Raw genomic sequence first — 19400 nt, 5'->3', positions numbered from 1 at the left:
AACTATTTAAAACATGTCAGACTTCCAAAAGAAAAATGTGCCTTACTGCTTCTGATAAACCGATCTCAAGGCCATAAGACTGAGAAGGAATTTGCCCCCAGGCTCGCTTAGTCCAGAATCAACCACTGCAGAGTATCTTGCAGGACTTCTCTGGAGGGGAACTGATAATAATCACATTTGGACTCAGAGTGGACGACGGAGCTATGGAGCCATTAGGCTGATTCAGACGTCTGCTATGACCAGAATGGACAGCATCTGTCCACCTGATCTGTGCATATTTATGTTTGTGACCTAGCTGTGATGTATGGGAATATAAGACCTTTGAAAGAGTGAGGTACTAAGTGCAGAACTGTATGTGACAGGTACCAGCATGGAGGGATTCATATTCTGCAGGTGACAGATCTGATGATGTACGGCAAACTGAATTTAAAGCAATGCTCCAAGACTGTTAGCAGCATGTTCGGTGTGCCAGACAGCGGGTCGTTTGAAGCTTTTGCGAGTAGGACCATCCACACTCACATGCTTGGTGATGACCTCCCACCCCCAGAAAGTTTGAGGACATGAAGACTTGCTGCCCAGCTCTTTGGGTGTGGGAATTTTGTTCCATTTCCATGCATGCAGCTCTGCGATTCAGGCCCTGCAAACAATAGTTTGGGCCACTCCAGGAGCAGCAAGCATGAAAAGGGTGTGACTAGAGCAGCTCTTTTCCCAGAAGCCAGGCCAATTCTCTAATGGGAGCTCAACCAGCCTCTCTGCTGAATGTCCAGGAAAGTGCTTTTGGCAGCTTCTCTGTAGATGGTTCCAGTTCAGGGGAAACGGCTGGTAGATTTGCGACAGACAGCATGCAGACCACAGCTGCATGCAGCCAACAGCACAACAAGCCCTCCTTGCCAGAGACACTCCTCCAGCATGCTTGATCTTGACTTTTCACTTGCCGTATTGCATTGATCTTGAGTGTCAGCCCCTTTCACTCCCCTCTGCCTCGGCAGCCCTTCATTGCCAAATCATGCCACATCTCTGCCCAAACCTTTCTTTGCATCCCTGCTCTTTTCCCGCCAAGAGGATTCCTCTTTCTTCTCTGCTTCAGACTCACGTGTCGCCTAGAAAGCACCATAATCTGAGTGTTTCCTAATAGAAGCAGAGTGAATGTAGGAAATTGTTTTGCTTAAACAAAATGCCCTGCTACTAACCTGCCTGAGACAAACGTTCCCTCTTGTAAATTCTTTGGGACAGGCAACATTTCATCCTACCTCTCGGAGAGATCCCCCAGCACAAAGCCTCTGTGTGCAGCTCAGTTGCAGTTAACAAACAGGAACTATGAACTGAGCTTGCAAGGGATGAAACGGTAAAACTGACCTTACTGGAATAAGTTCATTCCCCTTTGCAATTATCTGGTGACAGACTTCACCTCAGGCTGAATAAATATAGTAGTTCAGTTTCCAGAGCTCCGGTTACTATTTCATAAACGGTGCTCAGTTGTGACTTGGCCCGGCTTCAAACAGGGATGGGTAGGTTAGCTCCGATTGATTTGTTCTTTAAGTAAAAATTAGAGCTGGTACAATGCCAGGATTGCAATGCCCATGTAGAGCATGATGTTTCTGAGACAGGGAATGTGGCTTTGGACCTTGAGCTGATCGCTGGGCTCTGACACCAACTCAGCAGGTGACCTTCAGAAAATCACCATTCTTCATGTTACAGTTTCCTAAAGAAAAAGGGGAGCATCATAATGCAGTACCACAGGAGCCACAAGAGTTTCTTCCCCTTTCTTGCAACCAGTATAGAGTCTCACTTGTATCATTACATTTAGGGTCAGCTTCAGGTGGGATATCTTGCAGTGGAGCACTTCCTTTCTAAAAGCCCTGTCCTCAAGTCTTCATGAGCATTGTTTTGATGGAGGGCACCATAGACATCTAGCAACTAAGCAATCCTCTGACGAAACAAAGCTTTCCCTGCATTGTGCTACTTGGACCACACAGGACAGTAAGTATAAAACATGTCATCAGAGGCCTTGGGATTATAGATAATATGTTTGAAATAAGTCAGGAATTAGTCTTCGTACTTCAGTGAATATCTGTTCCTAAAACATGAGTCACCACCAACACAAACATGGGGGTTTTAACTCTATCTCTATTGAGATTCCAAAAAACAGTGACTAACAACATCTCTGCACAGCAGCGTAAGTCCAGAGCCAGGGGGAAATGAGGACAGCTGAAGGATGTACTGGTGGAAGCAAGGTTGGAAAAGCTCTGGACTAGCTGAGAGGTCCAATGCAGCTTGGGCAGGAGACCAGATGACAGAGCTGTGAAAGGCACAGGGCTGGAAGAATGATGGAGGTGTTCTAGATCTGGACAAAGCAGCAGCAGCAGCAGCAGCAGAGCTGCATGTGGGACAACACGGACTGACATGGGAAGGGATGCTGTCAGGCAGCTGGTGAGGCTGCAAATGGAAAGACAAGGCAGTGCAGACAAGATTACGAAACCCACCACAGACACATGCACCGTGCATGGACATCTTAAGTCATTAAGGGAATGAGATATTAAGGTGAGGCTTCACACGCCTAGGCTTCATGCAACAGAGCCACGGCCTCACAGCAGTCCTCAGCACGTACAAAATTGTGCTGATGTACCGTTCAGCCCTGCCGAAGGTAATGCAAGAGTGCAGCGGAGTATTTCTGCAGGCCCTGGAGCTATTTGCAGTTCAGCAGCAGCTCTGAGGAGAGCAGCAGCTCTGTTCTCTCTCCATGGAAGCCTGCTTTGCGTGGGACTGGCTGCCTGAAACTCAGGTGGGACAGGGCTGATGCTTAGCCCCCATGATGGGGAACTGCATGCTCTGCCTGAAGGGTGGCGAGCCTTCCGCTTCTGCAGAGGGAAGAAATGAAAAGGATTGTGTGAAGGAGACACAAATGTTAAAAATGCTCTGTATAATCCTGTCTGGAGATGTTTACTGTAAATACTATGATGAGTGCACCACGCCACAACTGGCTGGGTTTTTTTAAGCATGTTTATTGTTGATAAAAAATCCAGAAACACTGACACAAGCTCAGAGCTATCCAGAGATACTCAAAATATCCTAAATATCCTATGGCTGGCAAGATGAAACAAAAGCTTTGATGCACCAAGGATGCCTCAACACCAGCAGAGCTGTAGTTACGGGTTACGACATCCTACAGGACAACCCACCCATAATTGCCACTGAGCCTCCACGCAGTCCCAGCAAGTGGGATCTGAGGTAGCCCTGCAGTGGCCATCCTCAGCACGGAGACAGCCACTGCTCGCCCATGGCCCCAGGCACTGGCCATACCACTGTCCCTGTGGGCCCGGGGGTCCCCTTGGCTGGCAGGGCTTGAGCAGGGGACCTTGATGAGCACCAGGACACGTGCCTGCAGGCCTGGCGCCATGGGCAGCCACCGAGAGGCCTTGGAGGCCAACCTCAGAAACCCTCAGGACTGCATTTGGCTCTCAAGATGCCACTTATCTGACCCATCCCTAGCCAGCTGGCTCGCAAGCCAGCTTCTTCTGCAGTTTCAGTTGCTGCACAAGGCTGTTCACAGCAGCCTGGCTGCAAGCACTGGCCAGAGCTGGTATGGAGGGGAGGACAGGTAAAAAGACCCTACCAGAGAGCAGAAAAGCCAAAACAAATAAAGATGTACCCATACTGGCAAGCAGCAAGAGCCCAAGGTTCGTTTTCTCCAGTTCATCATGGTCAGCTCTTGCATTGCTTGTGTAGGCCTTGGTCCAGCCCAGACCACCACAGATCCAGCTAATCCCACCCTTGGGGTCTCAGGGTGGTAAAGAATGTCAGCTCCCAAGGAGAGGACCCATGTTTCTTTCTGTAGATTGTTTTGACCACGTGGCTCAGAACCTCAATGTAAAACACTTTTAATAGGTCTGAATTGTTTTTTTCAGCCAGTGTTAGAAGCCCAGTCCCTAGATGGGTGGCCACTGAAAATCCCAAGTCAATTTTGGAAATCCCAATGTAAATAAATAGCCAATTAATACTTATGATATCAAAGAACTGCAATGAAGGAGGAGAACCCTGATGGCTAGGGTAAACCCCTGCTCATTGCAATTTCATGGGGAGCAAGGTCTGGGAAACCCCATTTGACAGGCTGAGAGAGCTGGGGTTGTTCAGCCTGGAGAAGAGGAGGCTCTGGGAGACCTTATAGTGGCCTTCCAGTACCTGAAGGGGGCCTACAAGAAAGCTGGGGAGGGGCTGTTTGCAAGGGCACGTAGCGATAGGACGAGGGGCAATGGTTTTACACTAGAGCAGGGTAGGTTTAGATTAGGCATTAGGAAGAAGTTCTTTACAATGAGGGTGGTGAGGCACTGGAACAGGTTGCCCAGAGAGGTGGTGGAGGCCCCATCCCTGGAGACATTCAAGGCCAGGCTTGATGAGGCTCTGAGCAACCTGATCTAGTTGAAGATGTCCCTGCTTACTGCAGGGGGGTTGGACTAGATGACCTTTAAAGGTCGCTTCCAACCCAACACATTCTATATGATTCTATGATTCTATGATTTCTGAGTGGGGCAGGATCTCTCTCACAGGCACATGGAGTGCTAGAAGACATGTCCACTGCAGCTGCAGCACCCCAACCTTGTCCTGGTGTCCTGCATGGAGGTGAGCTTCACTCATTGCAAACTTCTCTCACAGACTGTCAAACCCAAACACGAGCTGCCTTGTTGCTGGAGGTCAAGGGAGGTAAAGACTTCACAGGAACATGCTGGAAACAGAGAACAAACACACACACAAAAATCCCCAGCAAGAAAGGACAAGCCAATCTTAACAAGCAATTCCGTTACCCGTAAATAAAAAGAAGGCAATCACAACATGCCTTAAGCTTGGGGGAGCCAAAAGCCGTCTCTCGTCTGCGGGCGACTGATGGCTCGCGGGCTTTCCAGCACAAACTTGCCTGGTGTCGTTTGTCACCTGCGAGGGGTAAGCCGCTCCTGAAGGCTCCTCTGTGCTGGTGTGTGTGCGTGCGTGCATGCAACTCACGGAATTTCAGCAAAGACGCATAAGAGGATTGTAGTCCTGGTTCAGCTAAAGACTTAGGATTCTGCATAATGTGTTAAGAGGAGCTTAATGCAATCCTACTACTCTGCCACAGAAACCCTGAACAGCGGCCTGTCTGTTCTCACCTTTCCCCATCTGCAAGCCAGCTGTGGAAGAGCTGCCTTGCTCCGGCACTCTTTAAAGGAGCAGGTGCACAGGCACAGGTTGGGATTCTGCCTCTCTCTTCTCATGGGAGTGGATTTTTGTGCTCACTACAATAAAAAGACACGATGCAGGACATCTGACGCAAAACTCTTACGGTGCGGAGAATTCGCATTTTTGCATAATCTGGAGGCCTCTGGGAGGTGTCTCACAAGAAAGGAGGCTTCACAGCTCTGAAAGGGGAGTAGAAAGCCAAAAAAAGAGCAGTTTCATGTCTCAACGGCAGGAAATAATCTAAAAATGAGGAATAGAGCCCTTGGCCAAAATTATATCATCCAGGAGGACATGTGCTATTGTGGAATAAGTTATCATGGCTAAGGCAACATAGGTAAGTGTGCAGTTGAGATGACACCAGCTGGCTGAGAATTACAGCAAGGGTGGCAAAGGGTAGGGAAAAGGGAACTGAAAGGCAAGATACTTGTAAATCAAACCTGAATGTCAGGCAATAGTGAGGTCAAAAGGTTGGGTGAGGCTGTTTCCTGATACTCAGTTGCCGGGAAAGTTTGGTTTTTGACAGCTAAGCCAGGGTCACACATATCCTTATTCTGAACTTCTCCATGTCACCGTGTCCCCTCTGCAAAACAAAGCTATTGTGCAATCCTTTTTTCCTAGCTTCTGCCTATCTTCTCCCTAGATTCTGCTCTGATTATAATTGCTCAGGGCCATGGACAGTCTTGTTGTATGCTTAGGTGCAGTGTATAACTCCTCTGGAGCCTCCAGTCACTACTTCAATATAAATAAAGAGATAATAATGCAGATTAGAGTTTCCCAAAGTTGACACACTGATCAGGATTACTAGCACAACATAGACTGGGAAAAAATAAAGGAAGAAAATATATTAAAACCTGGTTGGCTCACAGATAGTGAAATATAACAGTTGCATCTGAATATTGGTGAGGCAGGGGAAGGAAGTGGACTGGAACGTGTGCTCTTCCCTATTCTGGAAGACAGCAGAATGCTAAGACAGCGTTTCCATGCTCCATATGCTGGAGAGTATCTGGGTAGAAAAGTGGAAAAGTAAAACGGCAGTAAAAGCAGTTCAGTGACACAAAGTGATCTCTGCTGTTCATAATCATGCAACAATCAGCTGATGCATATTATAACATCTGTCCTAGATGAGAGTAGTCCATATAGACCCATATAGACAAGCTTTATGTATTTATGAGGTTGCATTCTGGAAAGCAGTGGTTCTGGGGAGCTCTGATGGGTTATGCAGATAATTCACTGGAAGCCAACTCCAGGCAGAGCAAGAAAGCCTTACTTATTCCTCCTGGTAGCTAATTTGGGAGATACGGACTAGCAGAAAGAACATGATTTTCCCACTGGCACTGCATTGACAAAACGCTTACCAAATGACCACATTCAAGAGGGAAGCAGAATGACTAGGAAAGGTTCAGAAATGAGCCACAGGAATGATATACCATCTCTACAATACTCTCTAGCATGAGAAACTTCAGGATGCTATAAAGTTTATCAGAAGAAAGTTAGGGACACTATGATGTTTAAATGATCTACTAAGGAAAAATGCATCCAAGAGCAGGAAGGCCTATTACGCCACAAACAAAACCCTAATAAATCCAGTCCAGAAGATGGAACCCATAAAATTCAATCTGGAAGTAAGATGCAAGAGGGGTTTTTTTTAATGTTTGAGGAAAGGAATAACTGAAAGTATTTCCTGAGGGAAGTGGTGAATTTGTCATCACTTGGACTCTTTACATCCTGGGATGATTGCTAAAATAAGTGGTCTAGTTTACCAGAATGTATTGGATTTGATAAGTAGTAGGGAAGAACAAAGCGTCTGGACTGCCAGCTGGCCAGGCAGAGCTCTGCATGTTGGGTTTTGCAAGTGATGTGACGAGATCAGCCACTGCGGTCCTTGTGGCTGTAACAGTAAGATCTCGTAATGCATTTTCCATCTGTGATTCTGAAAATGGCTTTTACAAACAGCCAGTGAGGTGGGCTGACCCGCTGTGACTGTGACCAGAGAGTCTCCATCCTCAGTGCCTGATCAAAGCTAAAGCTTTTGTTGGCAGTGCCTAATGACCACACTCCATCTGAGGAGACAGATAATGAGAAATGGCCTTGATGGGATTTCTCCACAATGTCCACCCTGCATAAAGTTTGGCATGCGAGCAATGCTGGAGCCAGAACTAGAGTCTCAGTGGAGTTTTCCTTACATCTGCTGGCACTGATTTCATCATCCATGTGCTATCTTCTCTAGAAATTTGTGCACAGGGTGAGATGGAAGGACTGATCTTTTGTATCCATCGAGACGATGACTCAGCTCTTACACTGCGTTTTACTGGGGCCAGCATAAGGTGTAGAAAATTAAATGTATAAACAATAACTGTCATCACTTTCAGGGTGTGCGTATTCAAGAGTCAAGTCCCATCAGGAAACTTCAAGGAGACAAGACGGTCTTATGTTACAGCAACAGTAAGGGAGAGCACCACACTTGGCTTCAACTCTGAGCTTTGCCATTAATGCTCTTTGATCGCATGCACATCCTCTTCCGTGCCTGGACTTCTGTAGCAATGAGAATTGTACTTTCTGTCTCCCAGCTGTTGCTTTACAGATTCCCAAGTCCAGGGGCTGTCTCTCTTCATGTATGCTTGTGCAATGCCTGGCAAAGAAAAGTACATTTGGAGCTTCTGTACTTTTTTCCTAAAAAATGCCTAATAATAACTCGCATGTCTGCTGAGTATAGTCAAAATTTAGGAAGCAAAACATGTTGCCTTAGGTGAGATTTTGGTGGAACCAGAAAGACCGTATTGATGATTGCTAGACTGTTTATATTTCCCTCTGTCATCCCTTTCCAATAAGGCCAAAGATAGATAGTTCCCCCAATCTGTTCTGCAGTCTGTTGGCCCATATGGTTTTAAATGATCCCAGCTCACAGACTGTTGTCCACTACAGACAACACTTTCTCCTCTTTTTACCCTGTTCTCTCTTCCAGCATCCTCTCTTCTTCCCTGCTTGTGTCATTTCGATAGAAGCATGTGAGTCCCTCTTGCTCCAGAGTGATTTCATTTGATTTTGTTCTGTGTTCAAGCAGAAGCTTGCTACAAGACTATGGAAATCACTGGGAGCTTTTCCATTCATTTTCATGACCTCTTGGACCAGGTTCGCTCAAATTTTCAGTTTATTTGTCTTACCTTTAGTGCTGAGAGCTGGTTTACTATTGCTGGCAGGTATGGAAACCAGTCAGTCATTCCATAATGCAATTGCCTAGGAACTACACATTCAAAAATGTTTGCTTAGAGGCCAGTGGGAGGGAAAAATCGAAATGGGATGAGATTGGGGAAGAAAAGTAATATTGGTGTTCAAAATGCCCTATGTCTAATGTTTGTCTAATGCTAATGAAAAAACAGTTTGGTAGAACATTTAGAGGAGCAAGAAACACCAGATGTCCCACATGCTGGGAAAAGAACGGGAGAAGAGGCTGAGGTTCAGTGAAAGATTTTGGGTAATGAGTCACCATTTGTGAGTGAATTCTTTCACGTATCAGAGAGGATGGAAATAGTCCGCCTTAAATCAGTTGAAAGCTATGAAAATTTCTACAAAATGCTTAAAAGACCTTGAAAGAACCTGGTATTTGTCACTTCCCAAAGCTGTGCAGTCCTGCATGATGACATGGAGAAAAGAAATGCTCTTACCCCCAAAGCAGAGATGGATTACAGGTACCACAGGATCCTCCTTGGGACACGGATGGATAAAGAGAATTCAGGAGAGCAGAGGTGAAGTTTCAGGGTAAGGAGAGGAGTCCCAGTGAAGCTGGGCTTATGTTTGGACAAAAGTCAGAAAATTCAGCACTGGCCCCAAGGCACTGTCTGAGTCCATAAGAGAGAAATCCAGGCTATGGAGAACGGTCTGTCAGTGCATGGACAAGGGAGACCATTTTTAACATAGAATCATAGAATCATAGAATCATAGGGTTGGCAGGGACCTCTGGAGATCATCTAGTCCAACCCCCCTGCCAGAGCAGGGTCACCTAGAGCAGGTTACACAAGAATGCGTCCAGGAGGGTTTTGAATGTCTCCAGAGTTGGAAACTCCACCACCTCTCTGGGCAGCCTGTTCCAGTGCTCTGCCACCCTCAAAGTGAAGAAGTTCCTCCTCAACCTTACAAACCAGGGAGTGCTCTAGAGCCTTTCAAACAGACGGCAAGTGGAGCAAGCATGGTTCCCAGGATCTCTAGGAAAAGCTCCTTTATGCCTTTTCACCCTGTCTTCAACATCTCCATGAATTCCAGCATTTCTTAAACATCCAGTCCAGTTACAAAAGGTGGAATAAGAAAGATCTCGATTTTGCTTATCAGGAGAAAGCTCTTCCCTTATCTCTGCACTGAAGCTCTTTGCTGGGGGTGGAGAGCAGTTTGCAAATGCACGACAGGGCAGGCTGTTGAGAGCTTGTCTCTCAGCACTCCTGCTCACAGGGTCTTGGAAAGCCAGGCTCTGCAGTGCACAGGTTTTGCTCTGAGTGTTACCGCCGTATTCCAACACAGCCAGCTGATTCTGATTCAGCAGTGGCGGCTTCCAGAAACAGAGGGAGTGACCATCCATCTCCAGACAGGTGCTGAATAGAAAAATGAAAGTAACCAAATAAAAATCCCTGGAAACGGAGATGGTGACAGCAAAAAAAGGGAAAGTAACTTTGTTACTCATCAGATTATTACCTTTGGAAAGGAAACCATGTAATTGAATATTCCTCTGGACCATTCATCTTCATTCTCCTAACTTGATATCAATAGCTGCCAGGTGGTGCCTGCACAGGCCTTTCAAATCAGATTATGTTATCATAGTTCTCCAGTCATCGCCAAGAGCAGGATCATGATCACGAGGAGGAAATCTAGTTATTCAGGTACATGTTACCTTATTAAAAGTTTGAGCAAAGTACATTGAGTCGTTATAATGGGATTAGAGTTTGAGTTGTGTTCTCAGGGTTGCCATGACTGTGATTTTGGTGCTTTGCTGTGGGGGCTTGGAGAACGCAGCTCCACTCTGGCCAACAGCAAATTATCCAGACCATCATCACAGAGGAGTGGGCACCAGCATGGACTGTGGCCAAGAGTGTAAAGCTTGTGGAGATTACTTTTGTCTAGGTACAAATGCCTGAGGCAGAGGCCGAAGGAGCCCACATGAGAGGTGTTGAAGGATCGCAATGTCTACTCACACTAAGCAAAGCAGCAATCAGACCGAGCTAGAAGAAATGGCTTTGTTAAACCTTCTAGACTCTCTTTCAACACCCAGTCCCAGACTTTTACTTCAGTATTAATCAATATCCCTCCAGGAATTTGGTTTTTTCTCTTTAGTCCCACCTGTCCCAATAGGGTATGAAGGTATCTGAAGGGTTTCTTCTCCAACTGACAGGAGTTCACGAGGGTTGATGCCCTCCTCCACATTCTCAGTGAACAGGAATCCACATTACGATAGACACTGAAAGGTGTTTCTCAGATACAGAGAGTGAAGGACAAAAGCTGAGGCAAGCAGGTGGAGCAGGCTGTAACAAACATCAGCTTCCTGAACTGCTTTTACAGACAGAGATGTTTCTTGCTCCAGAGCAAGAATTATTTTAAGAGCATTTTTTAACACTACCAAAGTTATTTGAATAAAACTACTATAAAGGTGAGTTCCTCTGTCTGGGATCTACTTTTATAATTCAGCAACACATTGGCTTATCCAGGAAATGTTAGCAGCGATGACAAACAGCCAGATTCTCCCAAAAATGTTGTCTCAGTGGGAACTGCAGGGTGCTGGATTCTCAGTGAGTCCTGTGCATGTCTGAAGCCATGTACCTTGTATTTTACACTTTCCACTTTAGTTTTTCATGTCCCACCAGCTTTCAAATGGTCATTCTTTACATTTTAGTACTGTGACTGGTGCACGGCTAGCACAGGAGGCATTTCTAGCAACAGGGAAAGCAACATTTCATCTCCAGCCATTCCTGTGCCTGGAATAACACTGACATTTTGGGACCACTTATAAGGTTCCTATTCTTAATCTCCCGACAAGGAGTCAAAAGTACCTTGTCAAAACTGACAAGGGGTAGTTGCTGCCCCCTCAGAGAACGGCCAAGGCTGACACATCCCCACACACGTTTTCCCAGGAGGGTTTATGGCACGAGGTTCAGCCCTTTCCTGTCACTGCAATTCTAAACTTGGGTGGCTGCACCAGCCTAGATGTGTGCCTTCTGGCCATTCACAGCTTTTGGTGGTATATACCTGACTGAATGGGTAGGGAAAAAAAAGTCTAAATGCCTACCAAACCCCCCGCATTTCCATATGTGACTACTGGGTAAGGAAATGCTGGCAGTACCGCAGTGCCCCGGCAGAGAACAGAACACATCCCTACCCGTTCCCTGATTCACTAAATACACAGGACGTCTTCTCCTAACCTGCCACTCCATGGCAAACAGGAGCGCGACATGCACTGTGGCCGGAGACTGCTCCCCTTCTGCATTGGCATCTGCATGAAGCCAAACTCCTAATGTGCAACTGCAAAGTGCTCTTGTACCTGGGCTTAACTCCTGGAGAGCAGTTACACACTTTAAACCTTCAGCTGTCATGAAGCCTTTTTCACATACTCCTTCCCTGCATTGTTCTCCAAACCTGTCATGTGCTCAAGGATAAATCCCTTGATGCAGAGATTTGACTTTCTCCCCCCCTCCCCCCTTATTTTAATATATTTTGTAATTATTTCACTCAGCATTTTTGCTTTGGAAATGTAGGTTTTTAGATCTCAGCGTGCGCTGAGAACACCCATGCATTTGTGAAATGCATTAATTTCTGTTATGTGTTAAATGGGTTCAAACACGCAGTGCAGATTTGCCCTTAGGACAGGATTCCCCCTGGGGACCCAGTGACTCAGACAACGAGAAAGGAGGCGAGGAGCCTCCCTTCTCCAAGGTTTTGGTGTCAGTCCAGGCTCCGACCATCCTCTCCCAAGGGATCCATTCCCAAGAGGCGTGTGATGAAAGGAGCGGGGCAGCAGTGGGGTCCTATGGAGATGGCTGGAGGGTGAAATTCATCCCCCGTGGGGAAAACCGGAGGCGTTAGGTCTGAAGTGACACGCTGGTGTCCTGCTGGCTCTCCGCACAGGGAGCCAGCCACAGCGAGCTGCTTTGTATGAAATCCTGGCCCCGCTCGCAGACTGCCATGAGTCCAAGAAAATCCTCTTTTTTCTCATCCTCTCTCTCTCCACAAAGAAATTCTTCCACAGAATTTCTTAGAATCTGAGGATGCTGGCCATTTAGCTGAGATTTCTGGCCACAGCACAATTATAATTGGTCTCTCATGAACAGGCTCAGCATAGAGGCCAAAAAACTGCAAGGGTTATTAATGACTGAGTTCCCTTCTACTTCCTAACAGCCAGACAGGCAGGAAAGTTAGAGGGGAAGACTTGGGGCCGAGCCACTCCTTTCCTCTTGTACACGCCGTCCTGGTGCTCCAGCGCCTTCTTGCAGACTCGGAGACATCCATAGCCCAGACACCAGACGGCACGGAGAGCTGCGGGAGGCAGATTGGAGATCCAGAAGTCCTTCTGGTGTTCAGAGACCATTTTGGGGGCCTTCTCTCCACTGCCGAGGAGTGCATCAGGGTGAAGTTAGCGGCAGCCTTTCCAGAGGCACCTGGTTTGCCACAGGCAAGGTTGGAAGGATAAAGAGACCCAGCTGGAACGGCAGACCGAGACACGCAGAGAGTCACAGATCCTTGCCCCTCCTCCCTGCAAATAAAAAGAGCATCTCAGGAGAGGTTTGAATTGAGCGAGAAACATATTACGATTATTACATCCCCATTTGACAACAATCACATGGCACGGTGCCAGCTGGCACTGGGAAGCCATTGCCGCTTCTCCTTCATTGCCCGATAAACACAGTGACAAGAATACAGCCCTTGTTTGGTTGAGAACTGAAGAATGGGAGAGGAGAGGCCAAAAACACCTCCTTGAACAATCACTATCAAGTAAACAGAGCGGCACTTGGGAAACACATATTTTAAACATATCTTCCCTGAGGTTTTTGGGGAGGGGAGCTCTGTGTACGGGTTGGGAAGGTGAGCATGTTCGCACTTGGGCATATTTCTGTGGTGTCAAACCAGCTAGTGGAAGCTGAGAGGAGAGTCCATGATGCCCTCATTTCACAGGGGAAGATAAAAGTCCATGAAGCTGAGAATTCAGGGACCTGTGCCAACATAGCAGCCTGGGTAAATTTGGACTGGCACTCCATGCTAGTCACGGCTGTGCTCAGCCTTTGATAAGGGGTTGTCTCACAAGAGCTCCTAGCAATTTAGTGTCATTCCAGCAAGCCACTCTCTTATCAAAGGTCACGTCAGAAATTTGGAGATGAGGGAGGGAAGCAGGCTTAATAAATGTAGATGTCATAGGACGTTGTTTATTCATGTTAATGTTCCTGAAATCATACCTCCCACTGGCAGAACTGTATGGAAGCATCGGGAAAAAATGCTGTTTGTTCATCTGCAAAATCATGCATGTCAGCATGCTGCTGTGGTTGAGTAATTTTGCATCAAGGCTTGTACAGGGGAGCTAGCACTAGAGGTTTGGGAGAAGTGGATTTCAGAAGGACAAGTACCATATTCAGCTCTCTGAACATGAGCCACTTCTACCTACAAGGCAGCCAAAGGAACCATCACCACAGCACAGTTATTAGGTTTGTCCAAATGTGTATCCTTTCCTTGTCAGTCTGTTAGGCCAAGATGCTCACTTCGAGTAGCTGAAACACTGATTTTGCCCAAGCAACATTTGCACCAACCTACCTGAGTGAGTGAGGACAAGATTTGGCCTGTCCAGTCACTGCCTGGTTTGATAAATGAGACAACTGTTGCGTTCTTGTCCTACCCTGGCTTCCCAGGGCTGGCCAAGAGACTCTGTAAGTGGATGTCTCACAAGGGCTCTTTAGGCATCAAAGTTTGGCATCTCCTCCCTAGAAATAATTGCCCGACTATTGTCTCTCCCATGACATGGGTGGTCCTGCAGTGAAGGTCCTACATTTGGTCCAGTTTCTGCTGCAGCTTTCTGTGACCTTTGGCAAATCTCTTAACTCCTGTTACAACTGAGTCCACTTCAGCTTCACTGCCTGAAGCAGCCTCGGGCTCAGCTGAAGCTCCATGAGTCTCCTTGGACAAAGTCCACCAGCTGCTGTCTCCCCGCAGTCCTCCCTCAGATGGGAGCAAACCAAGTGGTGTGCTGGAAGTGGCCTTTGTGATACACACACAATCAAAAAGGCAGTGACCAAGGATGAGTCCATGCCTTTTTTCTAGTCTGCAATTTTCAGTGGGCTAGTACAGCCTCCCATACAGCTCTGCCTCTCCTCCTGTCCTTACCCATGCTACTGATCCAGGAGAATACAAGGGTCTATGAAATAAGAAGTAAATGGAAGCAAAAGAGATTTCTGATGAATACCAAAAGGGAACTGTCAGCAAAACTCTTTCAGTGGCCAGTTTTGCCTCCACCTCCCTCCCTGGGCCAAGCATCCTCTCAAAAGAGGACTGCAGGAGGGCTATATATATATATCAGGCCTAAGATCACAGCATGGCTGCTCCACAAAGCATGAAAGTGAGAGGAAAAGGGGAGGGTAACAGCTAATATTCTCCATCTACTCATCCTCCCATGCTTTAGCAAAACTGACACTGTGCTTATGCAAGGCAATAAGGGAGGCAGCGTGATCTGCCATCATCCACCCTGTGTCCCTATGTTAAGAATTAGATTAAGCTGTCAGTGGCCAAAGGCAGCTGGTGAGACAGCTGGAGCTCTCTTCCTTGATCTATTTTGACTTTACTTGCTCCTCTCTTTCCTACTTGCATTTTCCTTATGTAATTTTGAACTATTCAAAATTAATTTTTTGCTGTCTGATTGCGTTGATGCTACTCTTAATTTCTTCCTCACGTGGATGGGGGATCATTTTTCGGCTGTGACATTTAACCCAGGTCCAGCTGAGCTAAACGTGCGATTATTGTCAGGATGCATGTGATGGCCAGATCCTGAGTGAAAGATGACATGGGAGTTGTGGAAGGCTGTCCAAAGCCAAAACGCACTGAAGCCCTCTCTCCAAGGAGCATGATGCCCTGCAATGTGTTCCAGTCGGGTGGATTACACAGGGAAAGAGAGGGGCTGGACAAAAGGCCAGCCTGCAAACACGCAATTGTGACATTCTCCATTTGGAGCAGGAATGGCTGGTATGAACAGGTGGTTATCATAGGCAATGTCCCAGCTTCCCTGTCTCCAGACAAGTGTGCTACATGCACTGATGGTTTGGCCCCTGTGACTATGGGAGAGAAGCACAGGCTCTCTGAATGATGCCTGATCAGCGCTTTCTGGGTACAGCGGAGATTTGGAGGGTGTGGCCAGAAGATGGAAGTGTAGGACCTTGCTTATTCAACCCCCGATTTATCACCTCTGTTGAGCCCACAGCAAAGCAGCCCCTTCTTGTTCTGCCCGTGCCTGTACTGCCTTTCCTGCTCTGCTAAGCCTCTGGCTCCTCCACAGAAAACACCATCCTTGGGACCCCTAAACCCTAATCCCGTCAGCAAAGACACAGCATGTCACCCTACATCCCCAGAAATGCCCTCCACCTCGGGGAAAAACTCATGCCCTGAGAGTGCCTGTTTGGTATCTTTGTCTCAGAAGGCCTTTAGACCCAAGGACCCTATCTCCTTTTGCACTACTGGTACCCAATAAATACTCATCAATAACAGTACTTACTGGTTTGTCACATGTTCTGTCCACTAACCCGAGACCGGAAAATATTTGACCCTGAGTGACGTTTTCTTTCTCCCCAACCATACTTTGTAGTATCGGGCTTCAATCTACATCCAACTCAAATCTGAGCTAAAGAATGTGTCGTTGCTAATGTATAACCAGGGGGTGTGAAGCTGCGTGTGAGAACAGCACACGCTACCAGTGTGAGAACAAGCAGCACGCACATAAGGCGGCCTCATTGTGCTGCTGCAGAGTGTTGTTTAATGTACTTTTTGCAGGACCATATCTGGAGACCTCAAGCTGAAGCTAACTCCATATGCAGTTGCCTGCCCATTCCAGGGCCAAGCACATCAGGGAGGAACTTAAGACTCTTCCCTTCTAGGTGTTTGGTTATAATTTGCACTGGTCTTAATTGCCTAAGATCTGATTAATACCAAATCTGTCTCCTATCCCATACCATGCTGTATGGAATCTGTCTGGGAGGATATTTAACAGAGAGCACCCTACATCTATGAACCTGGCATCAGAACTTGTTTCTCCCTTGGTGGGCTGGAGCTGGATTTGCTAAGCCTGCTGTTGGCCCCATCCTGCTCCTCTCACATGCAAAACTTTTGCTGTGATGAGCTGAAAGACATTGGGGCGAGGGGGAAGCAGCTTCCAGGACAACTGCAATGGCATATCATTATGCACACAAAAGGCACTTCCTACATTTAATAACTCCAAAGGCATACATGTAGTCATTTAGCAGGAAGCATTTCTGCAGTCCTGCAGAGAACATGCGTGTAAACTCACTGCACTCCCCGGCACCAGCCAACGTCACCAAGGCTTGACAAACTGGCACCCGCTCGCAGTGGGCGAAGTTGGTTCAACTAAAATTCCCTTGGATCAGCTGAGGCACTCCAGTTTGGCAACTGTCTCGGTCGTGCGAGGCCAGAGTGGGTGAGCGGCGTTCACAAGAGCACTGCTGCAAGCAGCGCGGAGGATCACCGGGGCGGGAGAGACGGTGTGGGCCAGGCCAGGGCTGTCCCCCACAGCCACAGCAACCGCCTCAGATGCACTACGTGCTTCCACCCACCACAGGAACATTTCCTAATACCCTCCGACAAACCCAGCACGCTGCTGAAGGAGAACAGAGTTTGCCTGCAGCTAAGAGTGCCCAAATCCAAAATACGTGCCACAGCCAGCGTGCACAAGGCCAGGCAGAGGCAGGGAGATTTTGCACAGCATATCCAGAACAACCAGATGGGACAGTTTTCATGCGGAGCGACCCAAGCCTAATGGCAGGCCAAGGCGGCAGAGGAGCAAGCTGGGTCCTCACACAAGAGGAATGCAGCATGAGGAACAAGCTCAGGGCACTGCGTGAGGGTCTCAGAGGAAATAAGAATGATTTTTGTGGCTCAAATGGCCCTAGGAGGTGTCTTGGGAAACACTGGGAGCACTCTGCATCCCATCTGCTGCCAGTAAAGAGATGTCTTGCTATATATGTGTGACCATGGTGAGCTGGGATAGTCCTGCCATCTCTGCCAGATTGCCTCTGGTTACATATTGTCCAGGGCCAGCTCTGCAGAGACTAAGGACTGTGATGTGACCCAACCTTTGACAAACTGCCCAGGACAGGAGGGGGTCAGCCAGCCCCTCACCTCCCCATACGACAGTTTTTGGAGCTCTGCTGCAGGTCAAGCCAAGGTGGGATGTAGCCTATGGTGCTCAAGGGCCCAGGTGGGAGCTCTGCTGATGACTGTGCTGTCTGCATGGGAGACGGGATTGCTTCAAAGAACCCATGTATGTCATGAAACCAGCTATGTTATTGCAGAAGGATAGCGCCAGGATTCATGAGGCCTGGCTTCTGTCCCCAGCTCCACCATGGCTTTCATAAGGTGATGCTCAGCAAGTCACATCCTTCATCTGTGCCACTGCCTGGGGAAATGATGCTCCCTTGAGTTAGAAGGAGGATAATGAGGAAAAATCTTTGGGATCCAAGGTTGGAAGGTCCCTGCAGGCTCAGGCAGACAGCAGATGAGAACGCCATCTTTGCCTGACACAACATCAGTGCATGGTGTCAAAAGGTGACATCATGGGATATGAACGAGCATTTATGCTTTGAAAGAGAAAATAGCAGAAGCATGTGTAACCATTTGCCTTTTGTGCCAACATATTTTCCTTATGTAAAGAGAGGCCCTGGCGGCCCTGAGGACGCTGAGAGATGCCCGAGCTCCTCTGGGAAGGAGGAACTATCAGGCAAGGATGCCAGCATACCCGCCTGGGTAAATTTGTGCATGCACTTCACATTGTAATAGGCTTTAGTATCTGATAACAGAGACCTGCTGGAGTCTGGCAGGAGGACAGAAGGAATCAAAGGTCATGCCATGAATTCCAGTTATGCTGATAGGCATCTGCAGCCAGAGGAAGGAGCTCAAGAACAGGAACTGTAAACTGGTGGGGAGGGCTGGAAAACAGAAACTGATTCAGGGCTGACAAGTATGGGTCATTTTGGAGCCCAACTGGCCAACTGTGTGTGCATGTTTGCCATGGGATATAGGGAGATGTTTTCCCTGATGGAGTTACCCGCAAACTCTGCCATTACTATTTAAACAAACAGAGTGAATACACTGCAATAAATGTATTAAATAGCTGGTACACATCTCTCCAAAGGCCTCTCCCTGATGGAGAAGCTGATTCACGACACGGATGAGCTGATCAGCAGGTAGGTAAAGATGCAAACACATAGTGTGTACCTTTCACTAGGGAAACTATCTGCACACAAAACCAGCTGAGAATGTATGTGACATAGCACAAAGTTTCTCTGCCTGCTGTCTGCCTTTGCCTCATCGTCCCATCACATGCTGCCAGTCACTCTGTCGCTACCACTTGCCTTGTGCCTTACTCACAGCAGATGCCTGGGCAGCGCAGTGCGCTGTGGTGCACACTGTGGTCTGAACGAGTTCACACAAGGAGCGAGACTCTGCAGCTGTGCACTGCGCTGGCTTGGCAATTCCCACACAGCACAGCTCGGTGCCAGGTAGGCTGCACACTTCTCGAGACAGGAATGGGTTAATTCATTTGGTCTTCCCATGGACACTAACATAAATGGAGTGTTAAGGTCCTATGGTACCCAAATGGGTAGGATGGGGTAGAATTGCATGCGTTGGGATGGCATGGTATGGTGAAGAGGGAAGGGAAGGGAAGGGAAGGGAAGGGAAGGGAAGGGAAGGGAAGGGAAGGGAAGGGAAGGGAAGGGAAAACTCTACCAAGTGACTGACACTTCCAGTTGTATCACAATGTGTTGTTCCCTTCTTCTTCAAGATGATTCCACCATTTTCACAATATTCTCCTCCAGCCTCAGACTAGATGTGCTCACTCTGCCTTTACTTTTCAAACCATGTATTTGGATTCACCTGCTTCATGGCTGTTGCTTTTTGCTTCTGCACAGGTTCTGCCAAGGGCTTTGCTGACATTGTCTAAAGCGAATTTTGAG

This window comes from Rissa tridactyla, chromosome 3 (genome assembly GCF_028500815.1).
Source record: "Rissa tridactyla isolate bRisTri1 chromosome 3, bRisTri1.patW.cur.20221130, whole genome shotgun sequence".
Lineage (NCBI taxonomy): Eukaryota > Metazoa > Chordata > Aves > Charadriiformes > Laridae > Rissa > Rissa tridactyla.
The sequence above is the reverse complement of the archived record's forward strand: the minus strand, read 5'-3'. Positions refer to the sequence as shown.